This window comes from Myxine glutinosa, chromosome 10 (assembly GCF_964187855.1).
Source record: "Myxine glutinosa chromosome 10, kmMyxGlut1.1, whole genome shotgun sequence".
NCBI classification, from domain to species: Eukaryota; Metazoa; Chordata; class Myxini; order Myxiniformes; family Myxinidae; genus Myxine; species Myxine glutinosa.
Genome location: NC_136270.1, coordinates 116491382 through 116515641, shown reverse-complemented (window position 1 = coordinate 116515641; position 24260 = coordinate 116491382). Strand labels below are relative to the sequence as shown.

Sequence of the window (24260 nt, the reverse complement as noted above, 5' to 3'; positions counted from 1 at the left end):
ACTGCTGAGGTGGGTCAGAGATGGGTCCTGAATACATTTGATCTGGGTGTCTGCATGAAAGCCCTTCCCATCATCTGGCGCTGGCCAAATGAATTTGCTAGTCATGTAGTAACGATTGGACCCTTCCACACATCCATGAACTACATCGGGATGCTCACTGGACACAAGATGCGTGGTTCTGGATATGCAGAGATTCTCTTTGAGGCACAACTAGTAACAAGTGGATCTCTCAAAGGTGTTCTCAGTGGAAAGGCCTACGCAAAGTCCCTCTTTTGCCTCAAAACAGTGTGTGAGGCAATGGAGAGGCTGTTGATGGAGAGATTCACTGAGGAGGAGAACATCATAATCTCTGACCCTGCTGTGCTTCTCAGAATGACCCAGTCTTGCAACCGAGAGCACCTCGATGAAGCCCTCAAAGACCCCTCAACTCTACTCCTCATCAAAAATTTGCATAAAATTTGCATAATTTTGCATAAAATTTGCAGCAGTAATTTGCATAAAAATGGTATGTGGGACATTTTTTCAGCTTGGGGCCATAGCTAGTCATTTTCTACACATTTTTTCCAATCTAGAAACACTGATTAGAAGTATATCTCCGGGGGGTGCAGGGGGACCTAGTCTTCCTACTAGACTATCAGTTGAGTCTTTGTGTTGCGGACTTGTAGTATAGGTTAGGTTTGTGAAATCCTGCATCGCAATGTTGTACTCGGATGTTACAGGTGCAGATAAGGTCCAAAGGTTTCGCATGTCCTCGGTCATCCCACTGCCGCGAGTTAGACCACCAGTGCTCTTCAGAGACCTCATCAACGTTTGTTCGATGACAAGATCACTACTATGACAGCTCGTGGGCAATGACAGCTCGTGGGCGAACTGCCTGAATTATGGCATGACCAACTGCCGCAACCTTGCGTCTTGTGTCTTTCCCAACGAACAATGTTTCCAGTGCTGTCCGCAGACTAGTCGGAATGAACGATAGGGCTGAATCAAGTTTTAAATCATCACTACTTGGATACTGATTCGTCACGGTAGAAACCTGAGATTTTATATCACTTCTGATTAACCTAGCAGCAGTTTCAATAATAGCGCGTTTTTGGGACTCTTCATCGCCTTCCTGACACGTTTGCTTGTAGTATGATCTCAGAATCTGCGACGTTTGTTCTCTCATCGTAACAATATCGTCCAAGCCTTCTCTTTCACCAAAAAAAATTGAGTCCTTAAAGCGTTCTTTAAGACGCTTTTTCAAACTGTAATTGTCATACGGTTCCGAATCAGGATTACAAAGATACCCTTTCATTATGAGGCTCAAAGATGTAACAGTTAGTTGTTCCTCACTGTTCAGTTCTAGGTAAGCACACATTTTCTGAAATGCTTCATACTTATCTTCATCTTTAGGACGACCACACTTTCTGCGCTTGGCTTCGGGGGCTTTCTGGAACTCTAAAGGCACAGACTTGAAGGACCGGAAATTTCCACTACACGAATGATGATAAAGTCCGTCTGCTGCATGTAAATCTCGTAAATAGTATTCAATCCGACCCTTTACAGTATGTCCCCAATCATCTGAACGGGATTCACAGACCTCCACAATTGTCTCCACAAATTTGTCAGTCCGTACCCAGCTAAAGTGTCCCTTGTCCAAATCAATTGTACATCCACAGAATACGCAATCCTTTTCACTGTCAAAACCTCCACTTGATTGTCTTGTGGTTCTCTTTGGTGGCACAGAACCACTACTTTTCTTTGCAACATGGCTTTTAATGTTTTTATCATTTATGTACTGTTGACGACAGCTTTTATGCACTTTAGTACTGGCTTCAACTACAAGATCGTCCTTCCGCTTTACACTGGCTTCATTTATTCCCTTCGCCCCCTTCCACTGAATTGCAACCCAGTTATCACTGGAATCCTCGATCTCCTCCTTGCAGATTGGACAAAAAGCTTGACTGGCTGTGCTTGCACTCATTGTTGAATCATGTCTGAAAAAGAGAAAGATGAGAATTAGTTATTCAGTTAGATCCAATTCGACACATTCTTCAGGTCAATATATGGAAAATGCCCCCTCAACCTGTTAGATAATGGCCCACATTCATTTTTAATGGTCTTAATGTGTTCCTTGCCCACAAAAACCTAGGGATAGACACCAAGATCATCAAATTTGAGTTGATAGTTACATAGTTATGATCATTAAGAGGTTTCGGCGGCCATCTTGGACGCCATCTTGAAAAAAACACTTTTCCGGGGGTCCTCCTTTGGTAAACTTTTAGTATGTTATAAAGTACACTAAACCCTACCAGAATCAGTTGAGAAACCTTTTGTAGCAATTTTTGGGGGGTTGAGGGGGTATTTTCCATATATCGACCTTACTAGGAGGAAGGGTGTGACAACTGAAGACGAGATGGGATAAATCTGTGCATGAGAGAGAGAGAGAGAGCAGTTTACTTTGGAAGAATTCACAGGAAGAGTTGATGTCGGAGGCAGTAGAGATGGGAGACCAGTCCAGATGATTGATGGCTGCTTGAAGACCGTGCCAGTCAGCCTGAGTGAAATGCCAGACTTGTCGGCGCTGAGAAGGCTCTCTGAGAATGGCCAGAGAGATGTCCACTTTAACAAGGAAATGATCAGAAGAACCGATTGGAGCAGAAGAAGAGCAGCAGACATTTGCAGGGAAGTTTGTCATAACCAAGTCTAGAAGAGTGGATACTCCATTGACTGAGATCCGGGTCCGGAAATTGACAGATTGTGTCAGTCCCAGTGAGTTGCAGAAGTCCTTTTCTGAGGTGCCATGGCTGGTGTGAGAGGAACCCACACCCAGCCAGCTGGCATGATGACAGTTGAAGTCGCTATATATGAAGAAGAGAGAGTTGGGATGAGTGGATAGAAGTTGGTCCATGTTGTCAGACAGGGAGATATAAATGGAGTCATCACTGTTTGGAGGACCGTACAGAACACATATGAACAAAAGGAGAGGAATCTGTAGCCAGAGGTACTCCTGGGGGTGGGGTGGAGAGAGGGCAGTGCAAAGAGAGTGAGGAAGAAAGTTTTTGATAAAGATAGCAACCCCACCGCCAGGACGAGGCTCAGGTCTATCATACCAGAGGAGGGAGTAACCAGGAAGAGATATTAAGGAATCAGAGACATCTTGAAGGAGGAACATTTCTGTTAAGCAGATTACGTCTGGTTTGTCAGAAGCAACCTGCATGGAGACATCAATCAGGTTTGAGTGAAGGCCCCAGATGTTTGAGGTCCATATCGTTAAGGAAGAGGGAGCGGTAGCATCGGATACAGGACAGGGGAAGGGTAGGGTAAGATGAGGGGTGAGAGGGGGAGGTAGGGATAGTGTTGATATCCCCATCAAAGAGCTGTTGATAGTGTGTCGGAGATTTCAGAAGAGTTAGGACAAAGGGAAGGATGAGGAGGACAAAAGGTAAAAGGTTTGATGGTGATGGGAAGAGGCATAGTGAGGTATTGTTTGAGGCAAAGTCGAAGGTTGGAGGAGGTAGAGGTATGTGATGGAAGGGAGAGGAAGTGGGGAGGAGGCAGCTTTGAAGAGGAGGGGGGAGGTGAGGGAATTGGAGAATAATAGTAGGGGGTGGGGTGTGGAAAGGGAGAGGTGGGGATGTGGGGTTTTGAAGGGGAGGGGGGGATTTTGAAGAGGAGGGGTGAGGGGGGAGTTTTGAAGGGGAAGGGTGAGGAGGGAGTTTTGTAGGTGAGGGGCAAGGGGGGAGTTTAGGAGGAAAGGGGTGTGGGGGGAGAATTGAAAGGGAGGGGTGAGGGAGGTGTTTAGAAAGTGGATGATTCCTGAAAAATGAGCATTTATTACAAACGAGCATTTATTATTACAAATTGTGATTTTCAAGTCAGAGATCCGTTTGAAAATGATAGAGGAGGGGTGGAATGAAGGTGAGTTTTGAGAATGTAGAAAGGAATGACTGTAAGAGATTGTTTTTTTTTTTGAAATGGAATGATTTGATGAGGAAATTGAAAAAAGCCTTTTAAATAGGAATAAAAACAGCATGTTGTCATAAACCACTGAATAAAATATTGCAGGGGAAAGTTTAAACATATTTAAACAAAACCGTGAAAAACAATCTGGGGAAAGTCCCTGAAGTGAGGGCGTGGATCAGAGAAAGGAGAAAGGGTTAAATGAGATGGAGGAAACTAGAATTGGAAAGGTGAGTTTTGGCTGGAGATGGAAGGAAGAGATGGAAGAAAAGGAAACAAGCGTTACACCTCGGTCCCCCGTCGTTGAAGTGATGTGAGTTGACAAAGTGGGAGACGCAAGGTGGCCATCTTGGATTTTGACGTGGTGACCCAATTTTCAATAGCGTTCTCCCTTATGTGTCGATACACCCACACACCAGATTAGAAGTTAGTAGTTCGTTTATTTTTCAAGATATTTCGCTCACAAGGTTCAGACATATATATGGTGGCGGCCATCTTGGATTTTGACGTGGCGACCCAATTTTCAATCGTGTTCTTCCTTATGCCTGGATACACCCACACACCAGATTAGAAGTTGGTACTTCGCCTATTTTTCAAGATATTCCGCTCAAGGTTCAGACATACATGGCGGTGGCCATCTTGGATTTTGACGTGGCGACCCAATTTTCAATAGCTTTCTCCCTTATGCGTCGATACACCCACACACCAGATTAGAAGTTGGTACTTCGCCTATTTTTCAAGATATTCCGCTCACAAGGTTCAGACATACATGGCGGTGGCCATCTTGGATTTTGACGTGGCGACCCAATTTTCAATGGCATTCTTCGTTATGCCTAGATACACCCACACACCAGATTAGAAGTTGGTACTTCGCTTATTTTTCAAGATATTCCGCTCACAAGATTCAGACATACATGGCATCAGACATACATGGCGGTGGCCATCTTGGATTTTGACGTGGGTTGCGCCCACACACCAAATTAGAATTCGGTCCTTCGCTTATGCACGCACGCCCGCACGCACACACGGACGGAGGGGAAAACCATAGTCCCTCTTTCGCTCCGCGGTGCGATGGGGGACAATAAAGGGGGTGGGGCGAGACAACAAGCACGTGCCCGCGAGGATAAAAGGAAATAGTAATTTTATTTTTTGGGATTTAAAATGTTAGACAAAGGGTGGATGTTCGGGGAAGTTAGGGGGAGAAGAGAAAATCTAAGATATATGCAATACAGCGAAGGAAAGAACTTAAATTCACAAAACACCAACGGTTGGATGGAAGTCTCAAGTTACCAGGCCGCGCACACGGTGCGAACAGAAAATGATTAATTTCACACAAGTTTGCACGAATTGCAAAGCAACACTAACTAGAAACACACAGTAACACATACATAATAAAATAACGAGTGGAAATTTGACGAAAACACGAATGGGAAAATATTTAAACTTTGATGCCGTGCAGCGGTCGAAGTCGCTTTCTTTCTCGAGGGACCGGAAGTAGAAGTCAAGGTGTGCTAGCCTGCTGTATGTGCTTGTTTTCCAGCCCCAGTCTTTGTTGTACTGCTTTTAATTGTCACAGAAAATGTCCACAAAGGTGAAACAATTGGAGGGAGGTATTTCCGTTAACATTGCCAGAGGCAGCACACCCTCCTGCCCATACATGAGGAGGAATAGTGTGAATTTTGTGCAGGCCTGTGTCGATGTTCAGTAAGCCAACACTATCTTATTAATGCAGAAGTCCCAACCTCATGGTCATCTTGTGCCAATTGGGCCAAGTGTACTGAAAAGTATTCTATTAAATCCTGTCCTAAATGCTAGTGGGCAATTATGGAGTCACCCTGGGACTTGTCAGTCTCCAAAATTTGTGACAGTTAATGCATCAATTCCACCTCAAAGTCCTTACTTGACAATTTACCCAGTGCTCTGGTATTATGTGCAGCAACAAAGCTAGTTATAAATGCTTTGAAAACTGCATGTCCATGCCAACCTGCTCTGGGGAGGGGTGAGGTGAGGATTCTTCCTGCAGTTGCAGTCTGGTCACCCACACACTCATCACTTAGCATATGGGTTGGAGGTCGTTCCGCACCCAACTTCACTGCTTTCATTACCTTGGCCAGCATATTCATCTTAGACAAGCCGGCTCACAGCTTTGCCCTGACTAATCTACAGTCCATGTGCAAATGGACAGTCAGCTTTGTCCAGTGTAGCCACTATGGATTTTTACCTCCACCACTGAAGGTTGGTGGAGTTTATGCTTTCATCACAGTTTGTCTCTGTTTGTTACTTGCAAAATCGAAGATTGTTCAAGTATATTAGTCGGTCGAGTTTGTTATTCTGTCTGTTTGTCAATCGCCCACAGGGGACAATTCTAAACCGATCGTCATGACACTTCACTAAGTTGTAGAGGTCGTCACAATTGAGAAGCCAATTGATTTTGCAGTCAAAGGTCATCTGGAGGTCAAATTTCTAAAATTGCCATTTTTCATCCAATTTACTTGAAAATTTAACAGCATTTGCATATTGAGTCACTAAATAGGGAAACCAACTATGTTTGAGGTCAAAAAGTCAAAGGTCAACCCAAGGTCAAAGTTCTAAAATAAATTTTCATCTGAAAAACCATCACTTTTCATCCTATTAACTTGAAAACTAAACAATTACATAGTGCATCACCGAATAAGGAAACCAACTGTTTGCAGGTCAAAATGTCAAAGGTCAACTCGAGGTCAAACTTCTAAAATCATCAGTTTTCATCTCAAAAATTGTCATTTTTCATCCTATTGACCCGAGCTTTGATCAAGATCATCAATTTTAATCTGGATGGAATGGCCAATTTGATGGATCGATGGCGACCTTTTTTGGGGATGGGGGGGGGGGGGGGTGATGGATTTTTCAAGCATCGTGCTGTGCATGACGTCGTCTTGTTTGTTTGTTTGTTTGTCTGTCAGTGAGCAGGATATCTCAAAATGTTGTAGATGTATTTGGACGAAACTTGGTGGACAGGTTGGGAGCATGACATGGATGAATTGGTTTGACGTTGATGAAGATCCAAATGCGAGAATTTAAAAAAAGTAATTCTTCACCATTGAGATGCAGCCAAACATGATATATAGTACAATATGTCAAAAAAGTTGTGGAAGAGTTATGACAAAACTTGGTGGATGAATTGGGTAAGTGACAATAACAAACCGATTCGATTTTGGTTCAGGTCTGAATCCAGATCCAGATATCAGTGGGATCGAAAACATAAACTGTTCAGCTTGGCAGAGGTATACGCTCTACCGAGTGCTATTCTAGTTCCTTTTGCAATGCTACATATTTTTTGTGACAGGAATTTTATATTATGTCGGGCTCGACCAGCCTGCTACCTGCTCTGTGGTATATTTAATGTTGTGCAGCCACTGCAAGGAGTTTTGGGTTAGGGGGAGGGAAACATGGTCCATTCAATCCATAAACTCTTGGCCATGGAGTTATAGTCAGAATGACTGACATTCCAGTGCTCTCAATTGCTTTTATGTGGCCCTCTTCTCTTTTCGAGCAGTTTTGCTTGCAGTTACATGTTTCTTCTACTGCTTTTCTTGTGTCTTTTGATTGCTAGATTTGTACCGCTTATTGATCATCCCGTCCTTCCTTATTCCCAATATTTATTTTGTAAATTAACCTCCTTTTAATTATAATAAGAAGCATTTTCCTGTTTTCCTGCCTTCCGCAACAAAAACAGCCAGGTTCAATTTTATTGAGTGATCCTTGGGGAATTGTTGTTAGGGTTAATTGAACGCAGTATTTTAATAGCGATTCATCATTTGCAGGGGTCTTAGACCACCCGGCTCAGTCGGTCCGTGTTAACGGAGGCCTACTGATGTGATGGTATTTTATGCTGTGCTTTCCCCCCCCATCTATTAGAACCAGAATTATATATCGACCACTGTATGTCTGTGATGTTAAAGAATAAGTATCGGTGGAAATCAAGCTATTCAAAATAGCCCTTCCTGGCTGTTCCAGGAGAATAAATTAATGTATTAATAGCTTGGGATTAGTGCAGGTAATGATTAGGCTCCATTGGCTAAATGGCTACTTTCACTTGAAAGATCAGATATCTAACCATTATAACAATTTCTTTCTCCATTCATCCATCTCGTCTCTAAAACCGAACTATCCTTTATGCAAGGAAATGGTGAGTGTGGTGATTAGAAAAGTTTAAAATGGAAAAAGGAAAAGAACAAGGAAGACAGAAGAAAGAAAATTAAGGTGGAAAATAATGGGAGGAGTTGGAAGCTAAAGGAAAGGAGGTTTAGGGGAGATTGGAATAAAGAGAAGTGGAATTGCTGAGATTTTGTGGATGAGGGGGTTAAAAGATTGCACGGTACTTTTGCCTCCGCCACCAAGGGTAGATAGATGGAGGTTATGTATTCACCCCTGTTTGTCTATTTACGAGCAGCGTATCTCAGTTATGAACCAATTCGGACGAAACTTGGTGGACAGTTTGGGTGTGTGACAAGGACGAATTGATTAGATGTTAGTTAAGGTCCAGATTCAGATCAGGCCTATCAGTGCAGGGTTCATGAGGGTCATGGATATCCTGGAAAGTCATGGAATTTAACAAAACGGTTTTCTAGACTCGTAAAGTCATTGAATTTCACTGACGGTCATTGAAAATCCTGGAAATTGGAGAGTGAGTGCGTTTTCTGTTATTTACAGAATATAACAAATATGCATAAATGAGTTACGTTCCTGACAATCATTCGTAAGTCTTTTGTTCCATACTTGGAACACAATTTCCCATTGACACATCAGACACCAATGTTCTCAGAACGACACCAGCTGTTTATCTTGTAGTAAAACGATTTGTCCCTCTTCGGTTTTAATATCTGGCCTGCTTTGTCCTTTACAGGCCTTCTGTATCCATCCCACCACATTGTCATGTTAACAGTTATCTGATCTGTTATTCAAGTGAAGCAGGATAGTGATCGACTTTAAATCCTTGATAGTTTGCATAATCTTGCTCATGTGTTTTTGAGGTAGAGGGTGAGTAAAATATAGCATTGTGGGGTCATGGAAAAGTCATGGAATATCAGATACCCAAAAGGGTATGAACCCTGCAGTGGGATACAAAACGGAAATTGTCCAGCCTGGTGGAAGTATATGCTCTACCGAGTGCTGTTCTAGTCATGTATAAAATTATACTTCCAGCTACAACTCAGGAAAACTTATGTTGCTGTGTATTAACTCTCAGAAACGTAACTCATCAAAATAAGGCAAACTAAGAGTATCGCCTATCATGAACACAATCTACACTTAGGAAAAATCCCATCATGCATTCACAACTTTGATACTCCTGAAAAATGACATTCTCTTAATGATCAAACATAATCCAGCCATGCCCGCTGTGGTTTAAGACTATGTTCAATCACAAACATAATTTGCTGCACTGGATTGCAGGATAGCGTAATAACAGCAAGCACACATAATTGATAGTAGCCGGCGAAGCCGGTGTTGTGAATGAACGCGTACGTATTATGTTGAAAAGCCAGATTTTGCTGGATCCCTTGAGAATTTCGAAGCTTTGACGCACCAAATCGCTCAATGGAGGCCGCCATCTTGCGGATGCGGAAGTATGCATCACAAATTGAAAAAAGTTCAATAGGAGTTTGTTTCACCCGTCTTTTTTTGATTCACAATCTTATGCACCTCTAATTTGTAATTAAAATACTTTAAGACCAACCTCTTTCCCCGGGCCCTGGTTATCTTCAACGAAAATCGTCACCAATCACCGGAACCAATGCGATTCGAGCATTTGAAAAAATATTTCAAAAAAGCTTTTTACCACATTTCGGACGCTGAAAACGGCGTCAAATATTCTAAAATTGACGAAGAATTATTTTTTAGAAATCTCGCGGCCATAGGGGATAGTTTTTCACGGCCGGAAATATCCGAAGTTGAGACGGAATTCACCGAATTAATCAAGAAGGAAATTTTATAAATTTTAATCTCATCCAGAATGCAAATGGTGTCATTTTTAACTAGGTACGGTACCTACTACACCTACCTACTACCAACTACCTAACCTACTGATGCCATAGTGATGGGTAAAATAGTGGCAAGAGGCTTTGGCTTCGTAGTCAGGCAGCTTAGCAGCATATTTATCGAAAATGGGGAACGGCTTGAAAAAAGCGCCATTTTTATTTCGGTGGTCCATTAGACCATATACAATAGATTTAGGACCGGAGGCAAGAAATATACAGTGTTCTTCACCTTTTTATTGGACAAAAACCAAGGACAAAAACCAATTATGTATATATTTTCAACAAGGAGGCTAACTTTTATTTCATTACATTCAGTGTTATTTGTAAAACTTATGCATGCCTGCATAATAAATCTTACGCTTCCATGTAATAATAATTAGTAATATAATACCGAGTGTTTATACAAATGTGTTATACTTGTGACTCTCGCACCTCTCATATATCTAACATGTACGCAACTACAAGGATGTAATGACAATATAGCTTTAGAACAGACATGTTCAAGGTAATTTGTCCAGCAATTTATGTATTTACGATTTTAGTCTAACTCCAATAGCTGATGGTTTATTTGCATAAATGTAATGCTCGATATTATGCTTTGCGAGTCGTATTTGCGCAAAAGTCAAACACTGTATATGTATTGCCTCCGGTCCTAATTCTATTGCATATGGTCCAATGAACCAATAAAATAAAAATGGTACTTTTGTAAAGTCGTTCCCCCAAAAATTGCTAAGCTGCCTAACTATCGCCGGCTCATTGTGGCTTTGCAGTCGGGTACTAGTATGCTGTTTAGGAAAAAGCATTATTTTCGAGAAGCAAAATGGCAGCATTCACCAGGTGAAAAGGACACATTGTACCTTACAAATCCACCTGAATAAAGTCAGAGAAAGTTCATAACAATTAAGGTAAAGGAAGTCATCATGATTCCGATGAGACCACAGGAGTAAGTGTAGACATCAGCTGGCTGAAAGAGACACAAAATCGACCGTTTAGTCTTTTAAAATAAACCTCTGTATCTTTAGAACTATAGGTCTGATTCTAAGGACAGCGTTTAGAGAATAGAAGTGAGGCAAAAGAAAACCAAGAGTCCATCATCCTGCCTGTGGTGGGCCACCAAAATTGAAAATCATTCCGAACAGGAAACGTACTGTTTTTAAGGACATCATAACGAAAACATATACACGACTCACAATAAGTTAGGGATATTGGCAGGTTCTTCGGCGTGGTTGATTTTGTGTATTAATTATGTTGAAAAAAGTTGTTGGTCCTAATTCTATGGTTATTAATGTGTGAAAAAACACAGCATTCTTCATTTCAATACCCTAACCCTAACCCCTATAAAAAAAAAACTCACTCCCACAATATCCCTAACTTATTGTGAGTAGTGTAACAGGCACAAATAACTAATGTAATGTGTTAGATAGGGTGATGTAATCAATACTGCGTTAAATGGCGGTAAAACCGGAATTCATTTATTTATATGACTTTTACAATCTTTATTTTACATTAATGTAATTATAGACTTGAAAACTGTAGTGCACAAATCGCCGGTCATAACATTTCCAAAAACCTCCAGTTTTGCAGTACTTTAATTTAAATAAAGGTTCCATTTGGGGTTATGCATAAGGGTGGTATTTGGGACTGATTCTGAACTACTTAAATAGCACTAAACTTTTGTGATTTTTCAAACGATCATTAAAATTTATATTTTATTAAAATTGAAGTAACACTGCATGAGCAGTTGAGTAGCATGTACCATGTAGCAAGTGTAGCAAGATGAGTAGCAAGTAACATGTATCATGAGCTATGTAATTTCTCATTAATAAAGTAGGAATGGTCACAGGGGAGGGAATATACAAGAAGCAACAATAACAAATAAATGATGTAACTACCCCTTACCCACTACTGATCATACGTGCCCATGTTACCAACGATAAATGGGAACCTTAATTACCTATGCCATAGGGCCCGATCAATCACACCACGATAGAGAAGACAGAGGGAATCGCAAGAGCAGAAGAAACCGGCAGAGCTTTGTGGGATAATGGAGGTCATTGTAGTTCAGGCTGCATGTCAGGGAGAGCATCCAGTGTGCACATCTGAGTCCGTGGAGAGGAGAGGAGAGGGCAGGGCTCTGGCTCGGTGTGGCATGGCTCTGGCTCACCAGGAGCAGATGCAGAGCGCAGTTTCCCCTGTACTGATTCCAGGGAACTCTCAAACTTCCGCGGTCATTCCACCCTTCATGCCCTCAGTTCCGTGCGTCATTGATGACGTTCCACTCTCCTCTCACTTACCACTTGCCGCTGGCCTGCTGGGTAGAGAATTGCCCCATCTCTTTATCACTTTGGATGTCGCATCTAAACTGGCACCCGATGGCCTGCCAGAACACTTTTTTTTGTATAACAGAGTCAAGGCTTGTGGGTGGAAGAGCTAGAACACTGAGTGGAACAGGACGTAACAGGACAAAAGGACCAGTAGAGAGAGAGAGAGAGAGGGGAGGGGGAGGACACCAACAGTGGAGTTGAAGGACAAGATAGAGGGAGCCTTGAACAAACAATGGGTGTGGGGAGGAATGGGGTACAGGAAAGAAAGGACACATGGGGTGGACAAGATGGATACAGAAGGAAACCCACAGGAGGGAAAAACTGGAAATTTTGAAGGGGGGGGGGGGGGGGGCTTGGTGGGACTTAAAATAACATTTTGACGGATTCACAAAGGTTACGACAAAAAACATAGGCTCACAGAGAAGGGAATTTTTAGACACATACAAGAGTGAAGATAGATGTCGTCTATCTATTACATATAACAACACATATCTAATATCCCAATTAATTACTTTACACTTATTCTGAAACGTATATTATGGATATAACTGAACTATTAATAAGGAATGTACCCCCGGAGTTATTTCCACGACAGTATGTTTGTGACGTTCTTATAAACCGACATTTTAAAACATTGATCATGTATCCCATCTTAAAAATTAATATTAATTATGACATCATGCGAGCAACAAAGTGGCTCTTTTTAAAATTTATCATTTCCTGCAAAACTTTGGATCTCAACCCGAGAGCCCTTTCTATATTAATTTGATTTGTTTATTGAACAGAAGAATATATCATTTCACATTCTTGTTCAAACCTTGTCTTGCTCAGCTAACATTCTGGCAGAAGAAAAATGAGCTCACATTTTGGTAACAAAGCAGACATGCTGTTATTATTCCCTATCCCGCAATAGCATGTCACACCGCAGTGGGGTGAAGCGGTAAGGTCGGGCAAGTATATGGCATCTTGCTATTTCTGCATGGTCAGGCGAATGAATGCACGCAAACAACAGTTCACTACACAAGGCCAAACACGAATAGCGTCATGATGAAATTTGTATTGATATACCATTAGACTTGATGCACCTGGTGAGCGGATGAAATCCCACTCTTCTGGAAACGTTTTAGCTCTTGAGAATCAATTCCAATCGGTTAGCGGTGGTTTACTCGACCAGAAAATTCAGAGGTAGCAAGTATTATGCACTTTTTCAAAGGCAGAATGTTTGGCTCTTGCCTGCAGTGCTAATGTGTGTGAAAAACGCAAGCAGATGAAATTGGGAAACCTTAACAATGCAAACACTGAGTGCATGGTAAATCCGACAAACAGCACTGTTAATGAAATTTCTCTCAATACATAACATTAACGTTTGCTGACATTTCAGCATAGCAACACCCACAATTTCAAGGTATGGTACAGCTACTTCGGATTGGGATGGTAAGATACACGACATGGTCAAAAGTATGTGGACACCTGAACATCATACCTGTATGTGCTCGTCAAACATCTTATTCCAAAATCATGGGCATTAATATGGAGTTGGACCCCCTTTTGCTGCTATAACAGTCTCCACTCTTTTGGGAAGGCTTTCCACGAGACGTTGGAACATTGCTGCGGGGATTTGCTTCCATTCAGCCACAAGAGCATTAGTGAGGTCGGGCACTGATGTTGGGTGATTAGACCTGGCTCACAGTCGGTGTTCCAATTCATCCCAAAGGTGTTTGATGGGGTTGAGGTCAGGGCTCTGTGCAGGCCAGTCAAGTTCTTCCACACCGATCTTGACAAACCATTTCTGTATGGACTTCGCTTTGTGCACAGGGGCATTGTCATGCAGAAACAGGAAAGAGCTTTCCCCAAACTGTTGCCACATAGTTGCAAGCACACAATCATCTAGAATGTCATTGTATGCTGTAGCGTTAAGATTTCCCTTCACTGGAACTAAGGGGCCTAGCCTGAACAATGAAAAACAGCCCCAGACCATTATTCCTCCTCCACCAAACTTTAAAGTTGGCACTATGCATTTGGGCAGGTAGCGTTCTCCTGACATCCGCCAAACCCAGATTCCTCTGTCGGGCTGCCAGATGGTGAAGCATGATTCATCACTCCAGAGAACGTGTTTCCACTGCTCCAGGGTCCAATGGCGGCGAGCTTTGCACCACTCCAGCCGACGCTTGGCACTGCGCTTGGTGATCTTAGGCTTGTGTGCGGCTGCTCGGCCATGGAAACCCATTTCATGAAGCTCCCGACGAACAGTTGTTGTGCTGACGTTGCTTCCAGAGTCAGTTTGGAACTTGGTAGTGAGTGTTGCAACTGAGGACAGACGATTTTACGCGCCATGCGCTTCAGCACTCGGCGGTCCAGTTCTGTGAGCTTGTGTGGCCTACCACTTCACAGCTGAGCTGTTGTTGCTCCTAGACGTTTCCACTTCACAATAACAGCACTTACAGTTGACCGGGGCAGATCTATCAGGGCAGAAATTTGATGAACAGACTTGTTGGAAAGGTGGCATCCCATGACGGTGCCACTTTGAAAGTCACTGAGCTCTTCAGTACGGCCCATTCTACTGCCAATGCTTGTCTATGGAGATTGCATGGCTGTGTGCTTGATTATATATACCTGTCAGCAATGGGTGTCGCTGAAACAGCTGAATCCACTAATTAGAAGGGGTGTCCGCATACTTTTGACCATGTAGTTTAGTTCAGAAGTAGCAAGTATTTTGAGTTTGACATCTGACGGAATATGATCTGCTAATAAACTGTCATCCCAATGCTTTGCAGACAGTCTATCTAGAGGGTGATTGAAAAGTAACTCCCTATTTTAAAATATTTAGAAATTATTTATTTATTGTAATATTTTTCTCAAATTTTTAGTGTTTGTTCCTTAATGTATGAGAATTTAATCTGTGTTGGTTTATTTTCAGATTATGTTTTGTTTGAAATTCGGAAGCCCTACAAACATGGCTGGACGTCTTACCCTGCAGGAGCGTGCCCAGCTAGTGGTATGAAGATTGGTCTGATCTCTTTAAAAATATCCTCTGGTCTGATGAAGCGGTATTTCACATCGGTGGGTTTGTGAACCGTCACAACTGCTATTACTGGGCAGGAGAATATCCTCGTGTTATTTCTGAAAAAACGCAATATCGGCCCAAGGTAACGGTGTGGTGTGGAATGACTTCGGAAAGGATTGTAGGTCCCTTCATTCTTCGCGATACCATGAATGCCAAAAGGGACCTCACCATGCTGCAAGACGAAATCTGGCCAATTATCAGTGCTTCGGAGAATGTTGAAGATTTGATTTTCATGCAAGATGGCGCTCCTCCACATTTTGCTATTGTTGTTCGTGAATGGCTGAATGCCCACTTCCCTGGGAGATGGATGGGTCGTCGTGGTCCGTATGAGTGGCCAGCCAGGAGCCCTGACTTAACACCATGTGACTTTTTTTCTTTGGGGTTGGGTAAAAGAGCAAGTCTACTGTACCAAACCAACGACTTTGGAAGAACTTGAAGGGCGAATACGAGAAGTTATGTCTTCCATCCCACAAGAGTTCCTGGTGAAATCAGTTGACGTGGTTCCCGGGCGGCTTGAGAAGCTGGTGGCGAATTCTGGTGCCCATATCGAATTTTAAATAAAACTTCATGCTATACGCTTTCTTCTTATATCCATTTCTTGTAAAAATTATAGTTAAGAAATAAATTATAAGTATTTTAAAATAGGGAGTTACTTTTCAATCACCCTGTATATATATATATAATAAAGTTTTTGTTTGTTTGTTTGTTTGTTTGTCTGCACGCGCTAATCTCCTGAACGGTGAAAGATAGGAGGAAACCTCGAAAACAAAAATTGTCGGGACGGGCCCCGGGAAGGTTATAGGCTAGGTGGCGAGGCCAGTCGAGGCCACCTCGGCCGGGCTGGGCCCATTTCGCAATTAAAAGCTGAACTGAATTCTCGTAGTCAATTTTCTACGGCAGCAAGTAAAAGCTGAATTATAGTCCTTGGTCAGCATGCTATCCCTCACAGGGGTCTTAAGCTTTGTTTCGGCCTGCTCAAGATGCCTTACCTTTTGTGTCCCACTGATTGGCTGGATCTGGATCCAATTTTCTTTAGTGACTGGTTGAATAAGTAATCATACTGTTGTGGATTTGGGGGCGGTAGGGATCATGAGGGGAGTTCTCAAATCCACCATCTGGCTGACGATCCTGAAGCCGACGAACCGCGGATGATTCCGTGGCGCAGCAGATTGCTAAGCAAACCACGGACACTGTCTAAGACATTTAATTCCGGCAGGATCCAGCGTCTGAATCTGCTTTACCTTCCTAGTGGATTAAACCCTCCAGATAGAGTACCATGCTCTCCACTTCACACTGTGATTTATCATACGGCCAATCTATCCCATAAGTGGAAACGTTGGCTAATGGCTACTTGACACAAGGAAATGGCGGGGCTGGACTCTGTTCTACATACCATGTCTAACCAACGGAAGCTGACAATCAGACAGTTTGGGAAACTGTTTATCCAACTAACAAATGGCACGTATTTACAAGGCAGTGTCTCAAACGAAAAGCTCTTACTCCATTTTTTTTTTGTATACAAGATTGAGGCTCGTATAAGAGCTAACATCAATCACAAAAAAAAAACCAAAAAAAAAAACCAGACATAAAACATACAATAAAGGGAGCGGGAGACAAGATGGGGAGAGAGAGGGAAGCACACAAGTACAACATCAGAGAACCGGGACATCGGGAGATCTGTGGGAGGGAGAGGGCTTGGGGGGAGGAGGCATGGGAATTGTGGGAGAGGTATAAAACACATGGACACTGCTAGGACTTCCAGGAAAGAAGTCGGTATTTCAAAAAGTGGATCTGGGGTGAATTAACGGGGGTAGTAAAGATCAAGGTTTTGGATGGAGGAAAAAAAGAGATGTTGGTGGACAGCTGTTTTAAAGACCTGGAGGGAGGAGTGGGATTGAAGAGAGTGAGGGAGTTTGTTCCAGAGGTGGGAGTAAAGAGGTATGAAGGAGTGAAGGTGAGCAGAGAGTCTTGATTTTGTCAATTTCACCAGAATAGGGTTGCTGGCAGATTTTGTGCGACCTGTAGGAATATTTAGGGGACAGAGCACAGATAGAGCTGGGGGAGATAGGCCGGATAGGAGTCGGTAGAAGGCAGAAAGACCACCTACCTACCTGTGGTGAGTGAGTGAAAGGCCCTCAAAATCAGCTTCATCGTGGGAGATTCCAATGATTCTGAAAGCTTTGGTTTCAACAGTATGAAGCCGAGACATGTGTGAGGCAGGAGCACCAGCCCAGAGGGGAGAGCAGTATTCCATTGAGCTGTGGATGAAAGCCTTGTACGTGGTGAGGAGCTCAGGTGTGCCAAGGAAGGACTTCGCATGACGGAGGATGCCCAGTCGGCGACTGGCTTTGGAGGCCAGCTTGGAAATGTGGTTTTCCCAGGAAAGATCATTCCAGATAGTGAGACCCAAAAGCTTGAGTGAAAAGCACAGAAGTGCTTTTCCCTAGCACTTTTTTTACCCCTGGCACAGAAGCCTCTCTTATTGGGAAAATGAACCTTTTAAAGTTTAACTTATTACTGATTATTACAGTTATGGTGATGGCCAAGTGGTGAAGACACCAGTTCACACATTACAGTTCATTCTTAATGTCATTTAGACAACTTGTGATGAGTACCAATATGCTATGCTCAATAAAATTAACAGATCGAAATTTGAAAATTGCAGTCCTGGTCTGAAATTACCCTAAAATAGAGAACAAAGACGAGATGACAGGCATTTTCAGGGCAAAATGTTCTTTTTTTCAGCCATTTCAATTGCATGACTTTCGATACTGTGAAGATAATTGCAATTGGAGAGGAGGATAACGAAGAAAGTGAAGATCGCCGAAATGCAGTTTGGATTTATGCCAGGAAGAGGAACGACAGATGCGCTTTTCATTGTGAGGCAGTTGCAGGAGAAGTACATGGATAAGAGGAAGAAGTTGTTTTTTGGGTTTGTTGATCTGGAGAAAGCATTCGATAGGGTTCCACGCAAAGTATTGACATGGGCATTGAGGAAGTTAGGAGTGGAGGAATGGTTGATCAGAGTAGTGATGGCAATGTACAAAAGAGCATGCACAGCTGTAAGGACGAAGGACGGGAACAGTGGTGAGTTTGAGGTGAAGGTGGGAGTGCATCAGGGGTCGGTAATAAGTCCACTACTATTTGTAGCTGTGATGGAGGTGCTGGCTCAGACCGTAAAGGAGGGTTTACCGTGGGAGTTGTTGTATGCAGATGATCTGGTGTTGATTGCGGAAAGTATGGATGGACTGAAGGAAAAGATGAACAAGTGGAAGGAATGTATGGAGACAAAAGGTCTGAAGGTGAATATCGGAAAGACAAAGGTGATGGCAAGTGGTAAAGCATGTGGTGAGGTGGAAAGAACTGGGAAGTGGCCGTGTGCTGTGTGCAGGAAGGGTGTCGGAGTGAACTCCATTCAATGTACAATGTGTGCTGAGTGGGTTCATCAAAAATGTAGTGGTCTGAGAGGGTCATTAACCAGTGTGGCAGCTACATTCAAATGTAAGGTGTGCACAGAGGGAGCTGCAGATGGAGGAAATGTTGAGCTGGATCTTGGAGACGGCGTGAAGCTGGAAGGTGTGAAAACATTTTGCTACCTCGGAGACATGCTGAATGGAGAAGGTGGATCAGACTCGGCAACGGTTGCTCGAGTGAGATGTGCATGGAAGAAGTTTCGGGAACTGAGTGGCGTGCTGATGAGGAGGAGAGTGTCGCTGAAGCTGAAGGGAAAGGTGTATGCTGCATGTGTGAGAAGTGTTATGATTTATGGGAGCGAGACATGGGTAATGAACGTAGAGCAGCAACGAAGGCTGGAAAGGGTGGAAATGCGAATGGTTCGATGGATGTGCGGAGTATCGTTGAGAGAGAGGAAGACAAATGATGAATTGCGAAAGATGATGGGAATATTGCCTGTGATTGATGCTGTGAAAAGGAACAGGTTGAGATGGTTTGGTCATGTATTGAGGAAGGATGAAAGTGACTGGTTGAGAAGAGTGATGGAAGTTAATGTAGAAGGAAGTAGAGGACGGGGAAGACCGAGAAAGACTTGGCTAAAGATGGTGGAAGAAGAAATGCGGGCAAGGGGGTGAACAAGGAGAGATGCAGAAAATAGGGCAAAATGGAGAAGATTGTCATGGGGACCGCAAGGCTAACCCCCGCTCTAGCAGGGAACATGGCCTTAAAATGCATGTTGTTGAAGATAATTGCAATGTCTGTAACAAGTGGCTGCAAACTCTCCTTTTGCTAAAGAGTAGATTTGGGCAAATTAAAGCGATTTTTGACATCTACTCTTTATAATAAACGATTGGCAAACATTTATTATTCTTATCCCAACTAAATTTCATAATCTCCATCTACTGTTGGCACTAAATCCTAAATATCCTGTGACTATAAGCCCGATGACCAATGGAGTATTCTAATTGTCTGACCACTTTAAACCTCAGAATTTCTTCCCCATAACATCAAATATTCAACTCGGCATCTGGTGGATTTCTGTTAGATTTTGTGAGAAATTTATGGCTGTTTTCATACAAAGAAGTGTCCTTGGTTTTTTTTGCAAGCAGAAAATTAAATGTGAAGGCCTTGAGGATGTGAATCAAAGAAAAGGCAAAAGGCAAAGCAAAGTCCTAAGCAAAAAAGAGACCATGCATTGATTAAGTTAAATATGCAAAATAAAACGATGAGGAAAAACAAAGTGATTTTTCTAGGATGTATTCCAACACACTGATTATGTTGAAGAGCAACATTAAAGATTGATTATAATAAATGCTTCAGGGCTGTTATGTAAAGCTGGAGTGATATGGGGAAATGTTTTCAGGTGCAGGATAACTGAAATTAGCACCTGATAGAGGCAGCAGTCAGATTTACATTTACGTTCCAAAATGTAGCCAAGTTTCTGGTGGCCATCGATCTTACAAAGCTCAGTCGTTATCCACTAATGTTGTTGCATTGCATATAGGCCTGTAGGGCCATGACATCATCATTTTATGTCACCAGTGGCTTTGTACCTGGAAATAAAAAATATTTTGTCTCAAATCTTGCACAGTTTACAGAAAAAGATAATACCAATTTTTTTGGGGGGGTTTATAAGGTTGAGGCTCTTGGAAGAGCTAGAGCTGGATGGAATACAAGAAATTGGAAAAGGGGAAATGCCAACAGCAGAATAGAAGTGACAGTGAGATCAAGGACAGGGGGAAGAGAACAAATGGGGCAAACAAGATTCAACACACCAAGGTGAGGGAGTGGAAAGCGGGGTTGAAACAGAAAAGGAAAAAACAAACCGCCAAAAGAAAATAGGTGATGTAGAGGAGGAAAAAAAAATCACAATAACTTGCAAAAAGGGAATGCTTGGGAATGGGGTCATTTGACATAGAATATATCATGAGTATGCATGGGGGATAACCTGACATTGTGGTGAACACCTGTCTTGGAAGCCCTGGAGGGAAGAATGGGACTGAACAAACTAGGTGAAGTTGGTTCCACAGGCGAGAGAAAAAAGGAACAAATAAGTGAAGGTGAGTAGTGAAGTTGGATTTTGAGAGTTTAACAAAAAGCGGGTTACAGGCAGACTAAGTAAAATGCAGGAAGTAGATAGGAGGGTTTACCAGTCGGTCATGACAGGGTGAGATTTTTCGGGGTTGAAAGATGTATTCCAAGTGTTGGATCAGCTCATGATTCTATCAAGATCTGCAAAGAGGGTAGAGGCTTCTGTCTTCAGCATGAGAGATGTTACAGCAGAAGGTGGAATCATCAGCAAAAGGATAAAAAGGAATTTCCAGAGAGTGAGATCATGAATGAAGACCAGATATAAGTTTGGGCCGAGAACACTGCTTTGAGGAACTCCCACCTGGACAAGAAGGGGAGATGAGGGAATTCCATTCAGGGCCACACGTTGACTGTGACCGGAGAGGAAGTCCGCAAGCCATGTGTGGTGGTTTCTATGGATACCATAAGAGGAGAGTTTGGGGAGCATGGTGGGGTGCCAGACCGTATCGGAGCCACAAGATACGTCAAGGGAGACAGCTCTGATTTCCTGTTTGGCGTTGAGGACCTCCATCCATTGTTGAGACAGCAGAAGCAGCATGTCCAGAGTAGAGTGACCTGGTCTTAATCCAAATTGATGATCAAGCCATTGGAGAAGAGGAAGGATTTGATATCAGAAGCAATGACGGATTCCAAGATCTTGCTGATGATTGGGAGCAGGCTGAATGGTCTGTAGTTGCAAGGATTTGTTTTTGCACCTTTTTGTGTAAAGCGGTAATGTTGGCTGATTTCCAAGCAGATGGCAGATGACCTTGAGCAAAAGAGAGGGTGAAGAGAACAGAGAGAGGATGTGATAGAGTGGCAGAACAGGATTTTAGGACCTGTGGGCTGATGCCGTCTGGTCCAGTGACAGAATCAGAGTTGAGGTTTGCGAGAAACCTCTCCACCTTCTCAAGTCATTAAGATGCAGTATCCAGAAATAGTTGGGTATGAGAGAATAGGGTAAGTGTCGGGGTTTGGTGAACAAGATTTGGAAGCAAACACAAAATTGAAACATTTGGCCTTCTCATGAGCAGAGTCCGCTGTGGTGCCATTTGAGGTGAGGGAAGGGACAGAGTGGGGTAGCATACTTCAGAAACAGACTTAGTAAGATCCCGCAAGGTCTTTGAAGGAGTGGTGTTTTTGAGATCAGTCTTGAGATTGGCCAGATGTTCTTTTCTGGCTTTCACACTTGTTCTGGGTGGATACACACGTGTGCTGGGCTTTGTGGAATAATCTGAGGTTGCCTTCTAGGAAGAGAAGGCAAGTTGTTTGAAGGAAACTGCCTCACCATAGGATTCTGTGTATCAGGGGGCAGCGGATGTGTATGATAATTGCAGACGAAAGGTTATATGTCTATCCATCAGGGAAAGCAAGTGGAAAGATTTCCAGGACTATTTATATCAGGAGAGGTGGAAATGAAGTACCAGTCTTGACACTCGGTGAAATCCGGGTCGGAAGGTTCACTGAATGGAGTCCATGGAGTCACATAAATCCCTTGCTGGAATGCCATGGCTGGTTGAAGAAGTACCAATACCCAGCCAATTGGCATGGTGATCGTTGAAATCCCTGCATATGAGGAAGAGAGAGTTGGGATGGTTCTAAGGTGGCTTATGTTGCAGGGCAGAGAGGAAGATGTTTTAAAGGAGGTGTCCCTGTTAGGACAGTGCAGCACTTAGACAAGACAGCAGTGGGGTAGGGAGGGGGGAGAGAGAGAGAAAGAGAGAAAGAGAGAAAGAGAGAAAGAGAGAAAGAGAGAAAGAGAGAAAGAGAGAGAGAGAGAGAGAGAGAGAGAGAGAGAGAGAGAGAGAGAGAGAGAGAGAGAGAGAGAGAGAGAGAGAGAGATGAGAGAGGAGATATGGAGAGATGGGGTAGAGAGACAGGGGTGAGGGGGGGGGGGGGGGGGGGAGGTGGGAGATGGGGGTGTTGCAAAGAGAATGATGTGTTATGCTCAATGACTACACACACACACACCTTGGTTAGGCCTTTGTTCATCCATCGGTGCACTTTCTTCTTTTTAAAGGAAAGAAATAAATTAAATAGACTACAGCAGGAGGAGGGCCGCATTCTTTTAATTATATCTTTAATTTGACGAGCGTGGATTGGCTCACTACGTTTGCCTCACCACACATGACGACAGAGGCACAGGCTTGTTTGAACTGAGGATAATGACTGTACTTGAGTTTCTGTGTCGTCACGATTTACAGTTTACACCAATCATAATACAAACATTTGTCTTGTGCAAATTTATTTTTAATATTGGTGATATTAATTATTTGTCATCTAAAATGGTCCAAGATGTTTAAAGCTCTAAATAGTCAAGGGTCCAAGCTGTCTAATCTGTCTGAAGGGTGGAAGGTTTTTAAATGGTGTTAATGTCTAGGCCTAGGGGGTCGAAAGCGACTTAACGGGTGTAAAGGTCTAAAGGTTCTTGGTGTCTAAAGTGTATAAAAGGTCGAAAGTGTGAAGGGATCTAAAGGTATCTAAAGTATTGAAAGGGTCCTGAAGATAAAAGTGGTCTTAAGGTTCTCGGGGTGTAATGGGTCTAAAGCGTTTTTGGGGTCGAATGGGTCTTTGGGGTCGAAACGGTCCAAAGGGTCTAAGGGGTAATTTGGGACTCAGACTAATGTTGTACCTAGTGGGACTATAAGAATCCCATCTAGTATACTGCCCAGTAAATGTTGCTTTGTGGTAGACAGTTGTACTGAACATGTTCAATGTCGACCGCAAAGCAACATTTACTGGGCAGTATACGACATGGAATTGTTATAGTCCCACTAGGTACAAGATTGGTCAATCGAGCAATGAAGATTTGCTCAGCAGGCTAACTCCCCAACGAAGTCCTGACCATTAGGACGATCCTCCTTAACAATGGATATCCTGAGCAAGTCATTACCAGATACTTGCACATTTTCCATAGTCAGTCAAATGCCAAAGCAGTTGGACCTGATAGATGTGCGGTGTTCCTGCGTTTACCCTGGAAAGGAGAAGTGTCTCAACTAGTCAGGTTCATTATGTTCAGATTTATAATTTCGTTCTTTTTTTGTGGAGATTAGCAAACCTATACATTTTTGGAAAGCTTATAGCACCAGGAATCCGAAAAACCATGTTTCCATTTGCGCAAATTTTTCTTTGGCAGCCATATTGGATTTTCAAAATGGCCACCATCGGAAACCTATTTTTCGCGATATCTCAACATCCGAACCACCTAGAGTGCTGATTCCAACACCTATACCCACATTTTTGGGGATGAGGAATCACATGAAGCCATCTAAAATAATCTACACCTACCCTGGGATACCAGGTGGCAGCCTACAGCGGATTTTCAAGATGGCCACTTTCAGGAAACATGTTTTTTTCTGAATATGTATACCACATTGAGTGATGTTTCGC

At 42.9% G+C, this 24260-nt stretch overlaps 1 protein-coding gene across 1 annotated transcript in view; it reads left to right on the top strand.

Annotated features, from left to right (window-relative positions):
* The window catches only part of LOC137433843 (cytoplasmic phosphatidylinositol transfer protein 1), a 269663-nt gene that overhangs the window by 107620 nt on the left and 137783 nt on the right, over positions 1-24260 (top strand).